The sequence below is a fragment of the Lissotriton helveticus genome, chromosome 6 (genome assembly GCF_964261635.1).
Source record: "Lissotriton helveticus chromosome 6, aLisHel1.1, whole genome shotgun sequence".
Taxonomy (NCBI): domain Eukaryota; kingdom Metazoa; phylum Chordata; class Amphibia; order Caudata; family Salamandridae; genus Lissotriton; species Lissotriton helveticus.
In genome coordinates, this window is record NC_136067.1 from 1593941817 (window position 1) to 1593962081 (window position 20265).

Below are 20265 nucleotides of genomic sequence, written 5' to 3' on the forward strand. Positions count from 1 at the left end.
TGGATTCCAGCTGACACTTTCTCCTCTTCCAGCAGCGGCTCTTCTTCGAAGTCCTCCATTTGGTTTGACGGCGGTTTCCGATGCCACTTCACACCTATGCACCCGGCTTCCCTGGGTTGTGTAACTTGGGTATTTCGGTATCCACATGTGGGGTAGCTTTCTAACCTTCTGTCTTCCACAGTGTTTCCTCGAAGTCTACTGGCAAGGGTCCCTAATCTTTAAAATTTCAACCACGACTTGCACATAGACTTGTATGGAGCACGTGGTCGTGTTCACACACAGCACACGCACTCCGTGGGGTCCCAGCAATTCTACATCCTCTCAACATTGTCCTGACTCGAGCCGTGGTCCTTATACCACTTTCTTAGTATATGATTTGGTCCCCCCAGGGCCCACTGTGTATTAGTGCTATTTACTGTCATTTCTTTGCTTAAGTATTGTGTGCTTTGTGTCTATCTCTGTGTACTGTGTAGTACTAGATAATGTTATTTAATAAATACATAGTTTTATAACTACTATGTAGTTCTCTTTTCATTTAATCTATACTATATGTAGGCTATCTGGTTTTAGGTTTATACCTATAATATCTGATAAAACCCCACCGAAAGGAAAATAGCCATCACCAGTGTAAACATATAAACACTGAAAAAACACCTTCACAAGCACAAACTAAGTGCCATTCAAAGAAGGGAAAAGATGAGTGAGTCATTTTTATTTCTTCCTGAAGGGGCCAATACAATGTAACTTTGTTATACAAGGTAGCAGCAAGAAATACTGGACTAACATTATTCTGCTTGAGTTTTGTTGTTTAGGGATGTCACTAAAATATTGTTTCTTCTTCCTTATGCTTTTTTTCAGTTGTGTGGTCTTTTGATCTAAAGATGCAGTGTTTAGAAGCATGTTATTTAGTTATTTTATAAAGTGTAGAGGATCAGGAAATATCAAAATCATATTTGAAATTTTGGCTACATTTGATTTCACTGAAAGGTAAAATATCTGGTTTCATAAGAATCTTTCCCAATATGTACCATCACATTTACCCACAGACAGAGAATGGGTGCAATCCTTTGATACATCAGCCCCCTTTTCAAGCAAGGCAGTATTGATTGTAGGTGAACTGCCAAAGACCCCAGGATTTAAACATTCAATGCAAGGTGTAGTAACGGGCATATGTGAAAAGAGTGTTGTCACCAAGCATCTGAGATAGTGGTGAAAACATGACACCAGACATTTGGTAAACATGGAATGCAGTGTAACTTGGAATGCTGCTGCAAAAAGTTCCTTCCAAGTTCAATAAAGATTGGAGTGATATTGTTTTTTTTGTTGTTGGTTTTTTTGGTTTTTGTCCTCATCTTCACCAAGACTTTCACATATTTAACAAGCCAATTTACTCTCTTTACTTCTGGGGGGCCTCTTGGCTCACTGTTTCTGTCTAGGCCCCTTGGCCTTCCTCACGTGATTGAGGACTGGTGTAATCATAGGACCGTAGTGCCAAGAAGGATTTTGATTATGATTATTAAGACTTTAATTAATTAGTCGAGTACCTATGCCGTGCCCATCTTGTGAAGGGTTGCCAAATGTTGGGAGGGTCGTCGTTTCCAGTATCTAGTTCTAGTCTTGACATATTAACTGCGGCTCTAAGCCAGTCTTCCTATCTGGGGGGGTAGCAGATTTCCACTTAACACCATCGATGCTGGTGACGGAACCACTCCGTCACCAGCCGGACTGTTCCCATGAGGCACAGGGTCAAGACTGAATTGCATATGGCCATGTCTGAACTGGGGTGGTGTGGAGTGCAAAAAAATGATGGATTTAGGCCCACATCTCTGTACTGGGGTGAATGTATGACATTGTTCTGCATTCTGTCCATCAACTGTTGTCTTTGCACTCCCTCTTTATTCCCATGCCTTAAACTTTGCTTTTTCTGAGGCCAGAGAGAAGTCTGCATTGCCAAAAAAGGGTTGAGAGACGAAGCATTTGAAGTTCATTGCCTTTTTATGCTTACTTCCAAAATGGCCCTAGTAAACCAGTACAGGTGTAGATTCTAACTTAGCCCAGCTTGGGAAATCTAGGGCATCTCCCGTAGGGGATGAGTTGATAAGTTCTGGGTGATGAATCACCAAAGCGTCTCTGTTATTCCCTGAAACCATTTAATTAGATATCTGAGTTAGGCTGCCTGATAGTGGTATAGAGTGGTATTGAGTAAATTTGATCGCACCTTTATACGTCACAAATACTTAACCTAAACATGCACTTAGCACATGTTTTCTGTGTGGCCTAACAACATTAATATGAAATGTTGCACTTGATCTCATTATTGAAGTGCATTCACTGTAGGATTAGAGAATTCATATATAACACTGTGTGCCTTAACCAAATTAAATGAGATTTTCTTTGAAGACTTGATCAATAAACCATCCTCACATATATAGAATGCGATTACTCCAGAAACGATAATGGATTTAAGTAATATGTACACTAATATTACATGTATATTTCATATAAAATGTTGTTCTTATCCCGACTTACATATGCTTATTAACTATTTACTGTATGCCACATGCAGTATGAATTTAATGTACTGACACGCTATATTCATTTGTGCTTAAACGTGCACATACATACTAATGTGCACCATTGCTTTAAAATTTTAAACTTGCCCTTACTATGCCTGTTCTCCATTCTGCATAAAATACTCTTTCTATTTCTGCTTACATGACTTTTTCCTTGCAGGTGTATTCACACGCATTGTTAGTTTGAGAACAGATACAACACTGTGCTAGTGATAGAGAGAGAGTCTGAGAACATGACCTTGAAGAAAGAACATGGAGAGCCAGAGCGTTAACTGAAGAATCCTATTCAGCAATTTTACAACCTTGCACGGTTGAGCAATGACGATGTTGTTCCCATTTTAGTGTTAGATATTTAGCAGATTTTGCAGATTACAACGTGAAAATGGAAAAGGACACTAGAACCCTTGATGATGCGAACACAGGGGTGACACCTGATGATTTTAGTGGGAATAACTGGAGTCTACACTGTTTGATGCTAGAGACACTTTTCCTTGGACTATGAGAAATTTAGACCGCTAAGCTTATTTGCTTTTTCCCCTTGTTTCTTGCTGAGTGTGGCTTAGGCTAAACACAAACTTCCCCTGACTCAAGGAGACTCTTGACTGAGCTTCTGCAGTGCTGATACCTTCCTTCACTTCCTGTACTTTCTCACATTTTCCTCGTTTTCTGCAGTTTCGCTGAATTTTGAGATTCTTTATACTAATGAACCATCCTCTTAGTTGGATTTCAACTTACATCATTCTAGATTTACTCATGTATTGGAGAGAGGACCGGAAACTCTTCTCTGAGCACCTGATCTTACTATTGATCTTTTGTATTGCTGTGAGTGGAACTTTTTGTTTAGTACTGGTATGCCGAAACGTCTTTAGGAGGTTGGGTTTCCCAGTTGTTATTTTGTATCTTCATAGCATTGTGCTGAGATTTGTGTACCTTAACTTGATTGGAAGTTTGTAATATACCTTCTAAACTCTAGCAACTGATTCCTGGTCCTCATTGTGCAGCCAAATGGGTTACACGGTTGATTAAAATAGATTGATGAAATGTTAGCTCCCCTCACTTCTCAGTCGGAAAAATAGATGTATCGGAGGATGAATGATAAGTGGGTTCGCCCCAAGTGCTGCATAAACTTGGTTGCACTTCGGATGATTATCCACTGATGTGAGGGAGTTAGGTTGTCCTATTTAGAAATTTCCCAAACCCAGTCGAAACCCCAAACACCCATGGTCCAGTCAAAGAATTGATGGAGTTCCAGCGGTTCAGAAATGAGTTGTAGCAGCAGAGGAGTGAGAGTATTAAGAGGGTTGCATGTTGCAATTGCTTATGCTTAGATTGTGTTATTTTACAATAACTGTGTGGTGTTCTGTGGAGATGATTTAAGTTATTGTGTGAATGTGGCGCTTAATTCAAAGAAGTTGAAGTGGTTGAAAGAAGAAAACGGTAACTGTTTCTATTTGAGCGCACAGCATGTAAAGGAAAGTCACAATGCAGATAAGTAAGGATGGTGCTCCAGGTGAAACAAGTCGGTTACCACGACAAGGTAAAGAGCTAAAATTAGCTCAACTAAGCAATTAATAACACCGAGCAACTCAAAGTCCACAAATTAGTTTCACAGTAGTAGTATTTTTATTCTCCGTTCTTGAAGTGTTTCGATTCACATCTTCATAGAAAACATTCTTGAATAATTTCTTCAAGTTACAAGCAGCCAACACGTGTTTCGTCTGGTCGTATATGACCCTAGACTTCCTCAGGGCTGCAACCCAAACAAAGTATAGCAACCATTAAATTTTTTTTTTAAAACCATCATAATTCACTCACAGTTCCCTTTACGATTTGTCCTGTAGTTCTTGTGTATAACCATGGAACAGTAGGAAATACTACACATACTTTGGCTGTTCCTACTGGAACAAACACCTCAGGTAGCAATCCTGTGGCCTCGGCAATGAGATCAATTCTACACAAGGGAATATCCCATGTGCTGCTAGTGCAGACCATCCAGTGAATCAGACAGAATTTAACCCAAAAGATTGCTTCCCTTTTTCATGCCTAACACAAATGTGCCTTCAAGCATTAATAACAGTAACCCCAGGACAGGAATGCCTATTGGTTAACCAAATGTCTCTTTTGAATTCACCACCTGATGTAAATCGTGGGTCCTGTCACCGAGAGATAAATTCTTAGTACTCCAGTAGAATAACCAGGTCATATTGTCCGAAAACTCAATGCTTGGTTCTGAGGTATAGATACCTCGACTAGTAGCGGAAACCCTGGAATAAGTAGAAGGGATACTCAGGTTTCAGAGATGGAAAGGACACTAGATGTAGGCCTGGGTGGTGAACTCCACTCCATTCATGAAGTTTGCTGAGTTTTTTGCACTTCGCGCTCTGCGGAGCTTGCGGAGTGCAGAAAACTCTGCTTGGTGTAGTGCAGCAGAGTTTTTTTTCCCCACTAGCGCCCACTAATGCAAACTTGGTTCAATCTTAGGTTCAGATTGATGGCTGAAGGACTGTGTCTCAGATGTGTTGTATGCCAGCAACAAAATGTAGGCAGAAGAACAGCAGTAATACTGTGTCACATAGGAAGATTAGGAGGTCCCTTCAAAAGGGTGCAAATTGACTTTGTGCAACGCAGTGTGCAATGGGTTGACAGATGTCCTAGTGATTGTGTGCATTTTCTCATGTTGGGATGAATCTTACACCTACCAGAAGATGTGATATTATCACAGAGGCTAAGTTGTTGTTGAGGGAATTAATACCAAGGTTCAGTTTCCCGACTTCTCTGGAGTCAGGCTGAGAAACTCATTTTAATAATGAGCTCCTGAAGATGTTGTGCTCAGTACTGCAAATCGAAAAGAGGCTACATTGCAGTTTCTGACCGAAGGCTTCTGAAATTGTGGAGCAGATCACTGGTACTTTGAAAGCCAGTTTGGCTAAAGTGAGTACCTCAACATCTCTGAAATGGTCTGATGCTTTGCCTCTTGTCTTGATAAGGCTACGCAGTACTCCAGATAGGAGAACAGGATTGTCGTCCATGAAGTCATCATGGGCAGAGCTTTGAGACTACCAGCTGTACCTGCAAATGCGCTTGTGAATACTACAGATGTCATGATTCTTGATTACGGCAAATGACTAGCTGACATGGTGCATTCTGTGTCTCCCCAAGTTGGAGAGGCAACAGAAGCAGTGCCATGACCACAGTCCCAGCAACAGGATTATGGTGAAGATGCACATGTGCAAGTCATGCTTGGAACCTTGGTGGCAAGGCCCGAACTAGATTTTTTTGGACACTACAACAGCTGTGAAGTGTGGAGGTCTCCCAAACTGTTGCACGCCATGCATACTCGCAGAGTCCTTTGACCCCTGGATGAGATAACAGCACCTGCATCTGAAGTGCTGGTGGTTACAGTGAGACAAAGGCTGCAGGTTAGTCAAGCTGTTGGGGATCAGTGATAAGCTGGGACAGCACTTAGTGGGCCTGTGGGGGGTCTGAGAGAGTCAAGTTGAAGTCGATACAGAAGGGACCCATCCTATAATGTTGACTGCTTCAGAATCAGACCCTGGCGAAGGGCTTGTGCAGCAGTTGCACGAGTTGTGCCTGGAGACCAGTGGCCAAGACGAAAGGAGAGAGGAAGGCGCAGTTTGTCTAAAATGCCCGTGCCATACACTATCCCAGAAGATACTGAAGGATCTGGCCAGAGTGACAATGATGAGGAAGGGCCAGCAGTGAGGAAATCAAAGAGAGCTAGAGTACCCTGACAGAGATACTCATCACCTGAATTGACATATCTTGCTGGCAGTGATTGGGTGATAGCATTTTGGACATTTTGTTATAACAATTTGCATTCAATCGAGCCTCCTTGGCTGGAACTTTTTGGCTGAACTGAGTTTTGAAATTGCATTGCCACTAAATAGACTAAGTCAGTTTATCCTGGATGTGACCATTCATGAGTTTGAACTGAGCATTTATTAGAGAGAACTTAATAGATTTACCAAACTACTAAGTAGGGTACTAAGCCCTAGTCTGTTGAAGGAGCACAAGGTTGTCACTTAGAAGAACACAGAGTAGGGATAAGGAAGTCTCACAAAGATTAGTTGCATCTTTGGTGCTCTATTACCATCTGTAGGAGTATTATTTTTTTAAACTTTATTTATGCTTTTTCAAAAAGAAAACACAAAAAAGAAAACAATACAGCAGTTCATCGAAACATACCCAGTGCAGTTGCCATAACATGAACAATAATCAAAGTAACAATATATGAAAATATAATCATGTCGTTTGCAAAACATAATCCTCAACCCGTCAGCCTAAAAACCCATACAATAGGTGTGCTATGTTAGCCTGAAACATCCATTTATTCCTAAATGCATATTGGATCTACAGTGGTACATTCAACCAATCCCTTATGTGAACCTAACTCCAACATATTTTTCAGCCCATTCCAGTAGGGTCTTAGTCTGTTGGGCCTGCCTCCTCTGCAGCCTTTTCCACTAAATATTGCCGGTAGGGTCCCCAAATGTCTTTAGGTTTACATTTCATGGGCATTAACTCATTATAGTTTGCAGAGTGCATGGAACAGTATGCTCTGTCAGTGTGCCATTCTGTTATGGTGGGCAGAGGGCCCTGCATCCATCTCATAGCAACTCTGTGCTTGGTCAGCAGCAAACCAATGGATGCCAGCTTATGTATCTCCTTTGGAATATTTCTAGCTAATCCCAGCAGGGCGACCAGGGGGAACTCTGGTAATACCTGGTCCAGCATCCTAGACAGGGCAGTGAATACTTCACCCCAAAATTCACGTATTCCTGAACACTCCCATGCTAAGTGTGTGAAATGAGCATTTGATGTAGCACATTTCAGGCATCTATCATCCTCCCTCAACCCATATCTATGTAGCCGCGCTGGTGTGTAATAGATTCTACGGAGGTTTTTAAAATGGAGTAGCCTGTGTCGACCGTTCTGAGAAATTGATTTAATGTTACTGAAGCAGCAGGACTACGGTGCCAGTGTAATTTATATCCCCAGCTCTTCCTCCCATTCCAGTTGAAATTTCAACTTTACCTGTGCGTCTTGCTCTCTGAAAGTGTATAGAGTTTTGTGATGCCAGGATGTGGCGAGTTTGCTTGCAGCAAATATGTCAATGGTTTCATTTCTTGCGGTTACTGCATATCAGGACCCAACAGCACGAGCATCGCCATCCGGACCCTGTGATACAGGAACATGTCCAACGTAGTGGCCTTTTCGGCCTGCAAAGAAACCTGATCCCATGTTTTAACAATTCCTTCTTGGAACATGTCTTCCATTCGCGTTATGTCCAGTTTTGTAAGAGATTGTATCGTCGCTCCATCATCACTGAATGGGAGCCAGTTGCACCATTTCACCGGTAAGTTGGAAGAGTATATTAAACTTAGTTGTTGCTTGCTAGCTATCTTGGATAACTGAATCCCAGTACACTTCACATGGTCCAATATGCGTGGTTTAATCCGCAAGGCCCCAGTCAACAGCTTTGGCAACAGGACCCGGGAGACCATGTTATGTTCTATGTGATAATGTGGCAAATTATTAGGTTCATGTATCCAAACATGCTCATGCAGCGCCTGAGCGGCTCTATAGTACCTTTCCATATAGGGGCGTTTAATCGGCCTTCACAGTATGGTTTAATGAGGGTAGCCCATTTCACGCATGGCTGATTACCAGCCCAAATGAGACGGGTCAACATTGTATGCAAACTATGGAAAAAGGACTTAAGAAAACTAATGGCGATATTAGCAAAGAAAAATAGAAACCGGGGAAGCACCACCATTTTTGCCAAGGTGATACGTCCTACCAGTGACAACGGGAGCTTAATCCATTTAATAATGACCTCCGATAATCTTTGTAGAGCACACCCATAGTTCTCAGACAGGAATACCTCCGGGTCAATGTGTATTTTTATACCCAGGTCCCTTATTGGGTCTGCCGTCCACACCAAGAGGTAGGTGGTCTGTATTGAGGTAGTGATGGCTGTTAATGGAAAAATCACAGACTTATGCCAATTGATGTTTAGACTGGAGGGCGTCCAAAGCACTCCACTTCTTGTAGCATCGGGACCAGATTTTGCAGTGGGTTGCGAATATATAATAAAGTGTTGTCCGCGTATGCGGTGATGGTGAGATTATAGTACATGGAACGAACCCCACGTTATGCATGTTTTTCACGCATTGCACACACTAATGGTTCTGACACCAGGGTATGTGGTAGGGGAGAAAGGGGGCACCCCTGTCTTGTCCCCCTAGCTATCGCTATTGGGCGAGACAGCGCCCCGTGAATTCTAACATGTGCCACCGAATGCTCCTACAGGACCTCCACCAGTTTAAAAAAAATATCCCCAACACCCACCCTTTGTAGGACTGCATATAAAAATCTCCATTCCACAGAGTCAAACGCTATCTCAATGTTTATGAATAGCACCGCTGCTTTAACTTGTGGATTGAGACGTGCTATAGTTCCAAATAGGGTACGCAAGTTACTAGTTAATGACCGCCCAGGGACAAACCCAGTCTGCTCAGGCCCCACTAGCTTGGGTAGCATGGGAGATAATGTGTTTGCCAATACTTTTACAAACAATGTAGTATCAGTATTGAGCAACGATAAAGGTCTATATGAAGAACAATGTTCTGCTGGTTTCCCGGGCTTAAGTAGAGTAACAATGGTAGCTTCCCTCATAGATGGGGTCATTTTGCCCCTTTTAGCCATTTCTTTGAATAAATTAACAATGTGAGGAATTAATTTATCCTGGTACACCTTATAGAAAGCAACAGTCAGTCCTTCTGCACCGGGGGCTTTTCCATTAGGCATGTTTTTTAATGCAGCTATTATTTCTGTGGGTCTCAGAGGGCCTATCAGTCTTTTCCTATCACTGTTTTCTAACCAGACCATTGCTATATGTGTGAAATATTCCTCATCTGTTTCTGAAGTAGTGGCTTCCTTAGAGGAGTATAAACCCATATAATAGTCGGCAAAAGCTTCCAGCATATCTGGTGTGTTCTCTACCAGCTCATTCTTGCCATTGTAGATATGTGAGATGTAGCTATCGCCTCTAGTTGGCCTAACTGTCGCAGCCAAGGTGGCACTAGGACTGTCACCCTCAGCGTAGGCCCTGGCTACTGCATATTTTCCTAAATTATTAACTTCGGTTTCTGCTAGTTCATTGTATTCATCAATGTGTGTTCTAATTTGTGGGAGTAACTGCAGATCGCCTTGTTCCTGGAGTTTGCCCTCAAGTATCTTAAGTGTGTTTTCAACTTTTTGTAATTGGGTGCGAATAGATTTAAGGACCTCTGCATGTTTAGATATTGTGATTCCTCTAATGTATAAATTGAAAGTTTCCCATATGGAGCCCATAGTAGGGACGCTATCGATATTTGTGATAAAGAAGTCGTCTTTAGCAGTACTAAGTTCTGTACGAAAAACTGTATCCAATAAGGAGTATTATGGAAAACAACAGGCATGTTGGCTTGTGTTGAGATTATGTGGCACCATCTGTAGAAGCGCTGGGTAATGGTCCGAAAGGGTACGCACCATGTGTATTGAGGAAAACAACGTGTTGGAAGTGTACCAATAGTCTATTCTGGTATGTATGTTATGAACTGAGGAGTAGTGTGTGTACTCCCTACCCATAGGGACCTTTGGACACCAGACATCTTAAAGCCCTCCCGTCTCGGCAATACTTGTTATTGCTCTAGCAGTGCGAGATGGAGGTTTGGGCGCTCCTTTTGACCTGTCTAGTACATGGTTTATATGCAATTAAAATCGCCACCCCAAAGTATAGACATATGTGAGTGCCTCACCATCTTATGATGCAAGGTATGATCAAATTAAGGGTCATCATAATTTGGCCCATAGACCCCAATTAGCAGAATGCTAAAGCTCTCTTTACGACACTTGGCTAAAACATACCTGCGGCCAGCGTCCACCTCTACGGCTTGTATCTGTATACCCAAATTTCGATGTACCCAGATGAGTACTCCCCTAGCATGTGAAGTGAAACCAGAGGAAATACATGTTCCTCTCATTCTTCTCTGAGATAACAGCCAGGTTTGTGGGGTAAGGTATGTCTCTTGTAAAATAGCAACATCTGCATCGTGTCTATACAAATATGCCACTACTTTTCGTATTTTTCGCTGGTCATTAAGACCTCTAACATCCCATGATAGGAATCTTTGGTCTTAAGGGGTTGTGACATATATAATCTTACATATCCAAATCATCACATGATAAAATAAACATGCAAAATAGGCCTGCACAGTGCATCCCTCCTGCTGGTAGAAACTGAATAACTGGACTGCTGTAGAAGAAGAATTCCCCCACTCCCACCCACACCATATCAAAAAAGAGAGACATGGCAATTGTAGACCGCCCCAACTAATCACCCTCCTGCCCTGAGGAAATTCCTCATCCCTTAGAACAAACCCCAAACAGAGATTACCCAGGTGTAATACACACAGAGTCTGTGGCTGCCAGACCCATGGTGTTATTAAACGGCCTATGGCTGCCCACCCATTATACTGTCATCTAAGCATCTGATTATTTATACTACATGCTTATGTAGTGGTGCAAAAAGAGAAATGGGAGAGGATCCAATACATTAGAAGCACATCATGATAATTATGATGAAGGCAATTCAAAGTTGAGTGTGTCCAATGCAATCCAGGGGCAGAGTCAGCACAAGCAGTAATTGCGTCTAACACGAGGCAAACGCCCTGTGTACAGCGACTCTATTAGCCCGTCTGATGCGGAGTGATTTCCTGACAAATAAGGAATCTGAGTGTGAAATTTTCATACTTCTAATGAACACTACACGAATAGTGTGAGTATTCAGTTTTGTTCTTTTGTATTGTCCTGACGAAAGCTCTACAGACCCGTTGGGCCCAATAGAGCTGAAACATGTCGACCTATTGATAGAGTTATATGGTAATCCTGTAACTCGATTACCAAATATACCACTATTTTTCCTTTTAAACTACAGTTTGCACCCTCTTTATAATAAATGTGTCCTTTTTGGGTGCAACCCTGTTTTTAGACTTTTTGGCTTAGTAGCACTGTACTTCATCCCTCTGGACCAGTGCATTTTTCATTTCTGGACACTTCTACTCTTTCCAGAGGTTGCCTCGGGTGAGGCAGGCATATAGCACGTCGTTTGTCAACCCGATGAATATGCCACGACGCTAGAGAAGGCGGATAAAAGATACACCGCACTCATAACATCTCAGCGTCTATGAGGGTTTTCAACAAATAACCAATGGTTATTGTAGATACAAGTGTCCATTCCTTTGTATGATGATTGAGGTACCTATTCAGGGGAACTGAATGGACGCAAAATTCCTCTTCCCTCTTATGATTACAACAATACAATGCAATTTTAGCCCAGTACAGTGTCACTAACTCACTCACTCACTCAGCCAATGTACCTGTCTCTGGTAGACTCACGAGCTCAGCGTCTCCTGATGTGGCTTCTTCCTCCGCCGGCAATGTCTGTATTGACTGCCTTGATTTTCCTACATTGTATTTTTTGAGGTCCTGCTGCAACTGGCTAGGGTCGCCGTATATTTTAGATTTACCTTCGGAGCCGGGTACAACATTGCGTAGTCTAATTGGAGTTCCCTCAGTTTACGCTTTACATGCCCAAACTTCTTTCATGCCTCTTAAACCTGCGGTGTGAAATCCAGAAAAGGGCCAACTCTGAACCTTCGTATTTGAGTATTTTAAAGTCTCTGGCTCGTCTCAGGGTGGCGTCCCTGTAGTTTAGAAGTCTGGCAATCAGAGGATGAAGTGCTGCACCCGGAGGGGGTTTAGGGCCCAATGTACGATGTGCAAGCTCAACGACAAAAACCTCAAAGAAGGTGTCGCAGCCCAACACCTGCACCAGCTGTTGTTCCACAAAAGTTTCCATGTCGCCAGTAGCTGTGGTCTAAGGCAACCCTAGTCTATGCACATTATTGCGCAGCGAGCGCGCCTTAAGGTCCTTGGCCCTGTCCCTCACAGTTGCAAGTAACTTCTCCATTTGTTTCTGCGCTGATCTTATTTCAGTCTGGGTATCCTCATCCTCTGAAATCCTGCGTTCCGCCATATCTAATCTTTCAGCGTGCTTATCAACCTTCTCAGACATTCGATCCATATGGTAAGCCAAGGAATAGATCTTACCATCTAAGGACGACAGGCTGCGCTGCATTGCCCCCAGTATCTGCCGGATATCACCATCGGGTGATAGCAGGTCATCATCATGTTTGGCCATTTTGGGGTTGTGTCATTCATCTCTGTACCTGGAGGACTTGCGTTGTTCGAACTGGACTTTCTACAGTGTTTTGTCACCTTTGCCCGCATCTCCTGCCACAAGGGAACAGTAAGGAATAAAGACAAGGGCCGAGTTTGCCAGCCGCCACCAATGGCTCAGCAAATTTTGTATAATGGAGGTGTCCGCAGCTATCCCCTGAGCTGCAGCTTGAGGCAGTGTAACAGGCCCGCAGGGGCAGTCTTAATGGCAGCTGGGTGCTGACGGGTGCACCCCTTGAGTACCTCTGTGAGGCCCGGCTAGGGGGTTCCAGTAGCTTTTAGCTCCCCAACTGTATTTGATGCATGGAAGGTGTGCAGCTATTCACAAGCCCTGCCAAACTGTACCAGCCCACAGAGGAAGGGGGGCCGCCAGCTGAGAATTAGCAACGACCCCTGCAGCACTAGGAAAGAGAGGAGTAGGAAATCACCCCTGCCTAAGGCGCAGGGCAGTTTGGATGTGCCAGCGTGCCCGGCACAGTCCACACAGGCTGATATTTATGACGTCATAGCACCCTGTGCACCGAGGCCTCCAAAGCACACTATGTCCCATCAGACCACCAAAAGGATCTAAATCAGGCCTCCAATATCCATGGTGACCTCCCTGCTGCAGGTCAAAAATGCTGTATGTTTACAGTGCTGCGGCCGGGCTGGCCCGCGCACACAGCTGGCTGCTTACAAGCTCCCCGCAGCTCACCTCCAGTGTCGACGTCTGCACCCTGTGGTCCCCCGCATTTTGTGCCTGCAGGAGGGGCAAACCAGAACCCGCCACTCCTCCGGCAATAACAGGGAGTCCCAGGCGCAGGACAGGAGGCTCCGTGACATGGCCACCAGCACACGAGGCAATGTGCAGGCCTCTACGGTACCTTAGCTACGTTACACAGCTTAGCTCGGGCGTTAGGTCGAGGATCACCACCGGACTGCTGCAGATCGTTTCCGCTTGCCTTTATCGCTTCGTCCACTTCTTTTCAAACCATCAACACACCGGATGGCACAAATAAATGCAGGATAGATTGGGCGGCTGACAGTGCACTCTCAGGCTGTGGCTATCTTTGAGTCAGGCAAGCCACGACCCGTAGGAGTGATACTTAACTCACATAGGATTAGAAAGCTTTCTACTGTAGTTTATATGTTATCTACTCATACAATTGTATGGATAGATACTGAAATGGTTGCTATCAGACTTATGGTTTTGCAAAATCAACTTTCATTAGATGCCTTTCTCATAAGGGAGGAGGGTAGTCTGTCGGATGTTGAATAATGTTGTACTTACATTCCAGACAACAATAAGGACATCAAGAAATACATTAAGAACATTTCTTACTTAAAGAAAGATTTGAAAGAGTTAGAAGCACCAGGTGCTTGGGATGCAATAGGGAATGAATTTTCTGCTATAGGCAAATGGTTTGGAAACTTAGGGAATGGAATTGCTGGAAGCTTCTTGAAAGTTTAGTGATAATTGCTACTTGAGGATTGTTCTTGTTTGCAATCTATAAGGGATACAAAAGTGCACCAGTGAAAATCGAGTGAAGAGAAAGAGAGCAGACATAGAACTAGAGGATAGACAAATCAAAAATTACAATTATATGATATTTCTGGAGGATTCTAGAAGAAAAATTAGGAAAGCAATCACATTGTGATTTGTCCATCTGATAAAAGATTATTATCTCAGATATGATGGCTTGATTCACCATCTGAGGGGGAATGGTACATCATAGCTTTGCCCCCACCTTTATATGTCACACATACATAACCTAAATGTGCACTTATCATATGTTTTCTGTATGGCCTAACAACATTAATATGAAATGTTGCACTTGATCTCATTATTGAAGTGCATTTCCTGTAGAATTTGAGAATTCATATATGACACTGAGGGCCATATGTATCAACAACCTGATTTGCAATTCTCAAATAGCGATTTTTTAGAAATCGCTATTTGAGAATCGCAAATAGGGATGTATGAACAAAATCGCATTTTTTTGTGATTTCTTAGTATTCCTTAATTGCGATTAGCAAATTGCGAATAGCAATTAAGGAATACTTTCCCATTCATTTCTATGGGCCAGGAGGCCCATAGGAATGAATGGGAAGTTATTCTCAAATTGCGATTCGCAATTTGAGAATCGCAAATTGAGAATAATTTCAAGGGTGCAGGGGTGTCCAAAAGACACCCTGTTGCACCCCTAAAATAAGCATGGGTGCACATGTGGCGCACATACATTGCACTTTGAAAAATGCGAAAAAGTGTATTTTTCAAGGAATTCGCAAATTACCACCAACTTCAAGTTGGTGGTAATTTGCGATTTCTTAGGGCCAATTTGCATTTGTTTATGCTTCTTACATTGCATTTAAGGAATCGCAAAATTTGCGATTCCTTACATGCAATCGCAAAATAAGGAATCGCTAATTTTCTTTTATACATACCATTTAGCACTAATGCGTTCGCAAACGCAGAAATTCGGCGAATTTCGGCATTTGCGGACGCATTAGTGCTTGATACATATGGCCCTGAATGCCTTAACCATATTAAATGAGATTTTCTTTGAAGACTTGATGAATAAACCATCCTCACATTTATAGAATGTGATTACTATAGACTCTGGCAATATATAGCAGAGCTAGACAATGATACTCTGGCAATATATAGCAGAGCTAGACAATAATAGAGTAGCTCGGAGTAACGCCGTCCATGCCGACGCATGGGTGAGACACGTAGAAACAACATACGCAGACAAGGGAGAAACATTAAATTCGCAAGCGCTATGGTGTGTACAGAGACCACAAACATAAACAAAGAGGCGGAACCCACAAATTCCACAAACACAGCCATCCTTATTGACCAGGGCGTGACAGCCGTCGAAAAAGTGATTAAAAAGATGAGGAAAGATGGGGCACCAGGACCCAACGGTCTCCCAGCCGGAATGTTCAGGGAAGATCCAAATTAATGGGGGGTAGTTCTATCCGGCCTATACACCGAATGCCGATTACAGGGCAAAGTGCCAGACTCGTGGTGCGGGTCAATCCTACAGCCCATATTTAAGAAGGGCGACAACACACAACCAAAAAACTATAGACTAATTGCCCTGCTGGACATCGAAGGGAAAGTCTACGCAAACACCTTGCTGACAGAATTAACCAGATGGGTTGAAGACAATGAAATCCTCCCTTTCTACCAAACAGTCTTTCGCAAAAGCTGCTCGACTATTGACAACATTATGGCAATATCTTATTTAGGTCAGCAAGCCAATAGCAGGGAAAATAAACCAGTCAATGCTTGCTTCATAGATAATTCAGCAGCGTTTGACGGAGTGCCGCGTGAAAAGCTTTGGTCCAAATTGCACAACTGGCAAATTCCTTCTGGAATACTTAATGCAATTATTTCATTATATAGTAATACTTGGATCAGAGTTAAACTGGCAAACAACATCACAACAAAAAAGTGTTTTACAAATAGGGGCTTAAAACAGGGATCCGTACTTGCCCCAACATTTTTTAATGTATACACTGCGGATCTGGGCAAGGTCATACAAAGTGCAAACCTAGCAGTCCCTAAAAAAGGTGTCAGCAAAATTCAAATCTTACAATATGCCGATGATCTTGTTGTGATGGATCATACGAAAATAGGCTTACAAAAGGCCCTCAGTGCTCTAGATTCCTATAATCTGTGCAATGAATTAAAGATAAATCCAGAAAAGACCAAAGTTCTTATCTTCGTTAATTGTAAAAGAAAAACATTCCTTAAATGGCACCTGGGAAAGGAGAAAATAACTGTATCAAAGTTCTACAACTGGTTGAGTGACTCAGGAAAAGCCAATATGCACATACATAAAATGGAATCGAAGGCTGAATCAACAAAATACGCTTTGTGCAAACTACAGGAAAAAATGCAGAGCCCCACAACCTTTCCAATCAGAAAAGTAGTACAAGCAAAAGTAAAGGCAGTAGCGGGATATGCCCAGCAGGCCTTCCCAGGCAAAATGAGTACTATGATGGATAAAGCACAGTGTCGGGTGTATAAACGTATTTTCAAATTACCAAAATACACACGCAATAGTGGGATCCGCCTGGAATTTGGCCTGGTGCAGCAGAGCAAAGAATGCCTAGGCGCACATGCAAAATAGTATTATTCTGTACTTAAAGCGTCAGACGGGAGCTTGAAGAGCAGGTTATTTGCAGGAAGCAGTGGAAGTTTTAGGCTTACCAATTCAAAGTTGGAGCCAGGGAGGCCTAACCTATCTGATTATCAAAAACGCAATAAACAAACAGTGCTATCGATTGTCAAGAGAAATCGATTTAACAAATCTGGAAAAAGAAAGAGGCCAACCTGGGGTGATAACAACCTACAAGGAATACAAACTCCAGCCCTATCTTGATCAAGCACTTGGGAGAAAGGCCCTAAAAAACATCCAGTGGGTCAGAATGCGAATTTGCCTAGCCTTGGTGTTGGTAAGTTCCAATTCTATTAAGGACTCGGAGGCGAGGATTATGCCTTACTTTCTTCACTTTATTTTGCACAGCAGCAAGAAAGAACATGTAAAAACTACATTTCCCATGAACATCAGGGAAAAAAACAGGAAACTGAGCCATAAGTCCTTCGTTAGTCTCTATGCACCGGCAGCAACCATCCTAAGAAGCCTTGCACTGAGGGGATTGATCCGATGGCCTTCGACAGGGTTAGGCACGCCTTTAAGGCGCTTGAGAACCCCTTGCCCGCCCCCACTCCACCCGTCGGCAATAGAGAGATAGTCTGAGAAGAAGAGCATAAAGAGCCAGAGCTTTAACTGAAGAGTCCTGTTCAGCAATGTAACAACATGGCTTGGTTGAGCAAGGACAATGTTGTTCCCTTGTTTAGTGTGGGATATTTCTCAGATGTTACAGCTTACAACGTGAAAATTGAAAAGGACGATGAAATCCCAGATGATGCAAACACAAGGGTGGTACCTGAATGAGTTTAGTGTGAATTACTGGAGTGTACAAAGTCTGATGCTGGAGCCACTTTTCCTAGGACTTTGAGAGATTTAGACCTTTATGCTTATTCCCTTTGAATCTTGCTAAGTCTGGCTTAGGCTAAAGACTTAAAATTCCCCTGACCCAAGGAGTCTCTTGACTGAGCTTCTGCAATGCTGACACATTCCTTCACTTCCCGTACTTCCCCACATTTTTCTATTTTTCTGCAGTTTCGCTTAATTTTGAGATTCTTTAGACTAAAGAACCATCCTCTTAATTGGACTTTAACTTAGACAATTCTAGATTCACTCATGTTTAGAAGATAGTATTGGAAACTCTTCTCTGAGCACCAGATCTTACTACTGATCTTTTTTCTTGCCGTGACTGAATGTCTTGTTTGTTTAATACTAGTCACCTAAACTTCTTTAGGAGATAAGGTTTCCCAGTTGTTATTCTGTATCTTTATAGCATGGTGCTGAAAGTTGTGTCCTGTGAGTTGATTCCTAATTCGTAATACACCTTCTTAACCCTAGCAACTGAATCCTAGTCTTTATTGTGTAATGAGTTACACTGTTAATGGAAATCGATTGATGAAATGTTAACTCCCCTCACCTATCAGTTGGAAAGAAAGTTCTATCGGAGGATGAATGGTAACATGGTTGGCCCAAAACACTGCATCAAATGTAATATCAAAGGTGCAGGACCCATGATCATCTTGATCCATATGTTTGGTTCATGGTGCCATATTTAATACACAGACATTACATGCTGCTTTTAGGCGACTAATTGTGTCAGGGGAGCGGGAGTAGTCAATTGTGAAAGTGGGCACTGTGTAGTTACATCATCAATAAATAGCTGCCTTCACCAACATGAGGAGATTATACCTGTCTCAACCAGTCTCATGAGAAGCTTTCAAGTCTCTATTGTTCAGAAATGTCTTGGGTTGGTAGGTTTCTCTAGGTGTGGGATGAAAACAGGCACCATTGCAAGATCCACATTCTAGTTAGATTTTTACCAATTAACATACTGTACAGTCTCATGCTCGGTACAGCATGTTAATTGCCCTATATAGGATAGACTTATCTTTGCAACGTGGCTGTTCATGAATGTAAAATAATATTTATGCATATGCATGCCAGGGCTGAAAGTGTAACAAATGGGGTCCACAGTTTGCTATGCGTAACTACAGTTAGACTAACTTAATGTACTTGCCCATTTCCGATTCCTCTACTATTAAACAGGCACAACACAATTAAAATAAATAAGTTGTTCCATAAGAGTCTGGCTCCTCTAAAGCACTCATTACAATACATAGTGCAATACTGATTTGGGAGCTAAGGGGAGTTTGCATCAAAGTTTTCTATTAATTACCATACCTTTAGATTTTTCATCATACAAATTTAGCTAAGTAATACCTAGTGGAATTTGAATGGAGGAAAATTGCACGATTGTGACCTTTCACCTCAGTTTTGGGCATGTTGAAGCATTTTAGAAATATGCAAAATGTGCAAATGTCAGTGAAAATAATGTTTGATAATGTAATTTTTTTTAATGATGCATAGAGTCATAACTGATGAACTAATGATAGTGTACTTGGAATGAGTTACCTAGGTCAATTAGAAGTGTGAATAATGCTACAAATAGTTATGCCACATTTTCATGCAAAACACCATTCCTTTTATAATGGATGCAGCTTCTGGTGTTCTACTAAACCTATTCCTGTTCATTCCCACTCCAAATCACTGTCCTGTTGAAAACCATCTCTCCCCCTGCTTCTGTAGAGCATCAATTGAATTGCGTCAATGTAATAGCGATTTATAACATTGTTTGAAAATGTGTATTGTGAACGGAGCTTCAATCATGTACCAAAAGTACCGTGTTAGTGTATTCATGCTAATTCTATGAGCCATTGTTTAGGAAATATTTCACTTGTGCACTGTATCTCCAAATTGAAGTTGATGAGGCAGCAAATGGAAGACTTCTCTTTCCTTAAGAAATTGGTTAGTGCTAATGATTTATAAATTACATAGTTGTTTCTGGTTTTCCAATGCAACCCTAACAATAATCATACCATTCTGAATTTGTAGAAGCTGTTAATAGCTTTTGTGATTTTGTTTATAAAACTTTCAGGTTTTTGTCTTTTGGTGTCCACTCTTTTTCTTATTATTTTCATTGGCGACTTACCATACTCCTCTTTTGTTTAAACTTGCTATTGGGATGCTGTCAGTACACTTTAAAAGTGTTTCTCTTAGTATTTTTTCTTAGATTCTGCTTAACTAGGGATTATTAGGTTTTATGATTTTGCATGTATCTGAGTTGTTAGTCAGAATATTGGAAACAGAAAAATTGTGGGACAAAATCTTGTGTCAAGAATATCGAGGACAAAAATATTGTGAAGGTAAGTTTCTATAGATAAGCAACATTTTACTATATATAACTC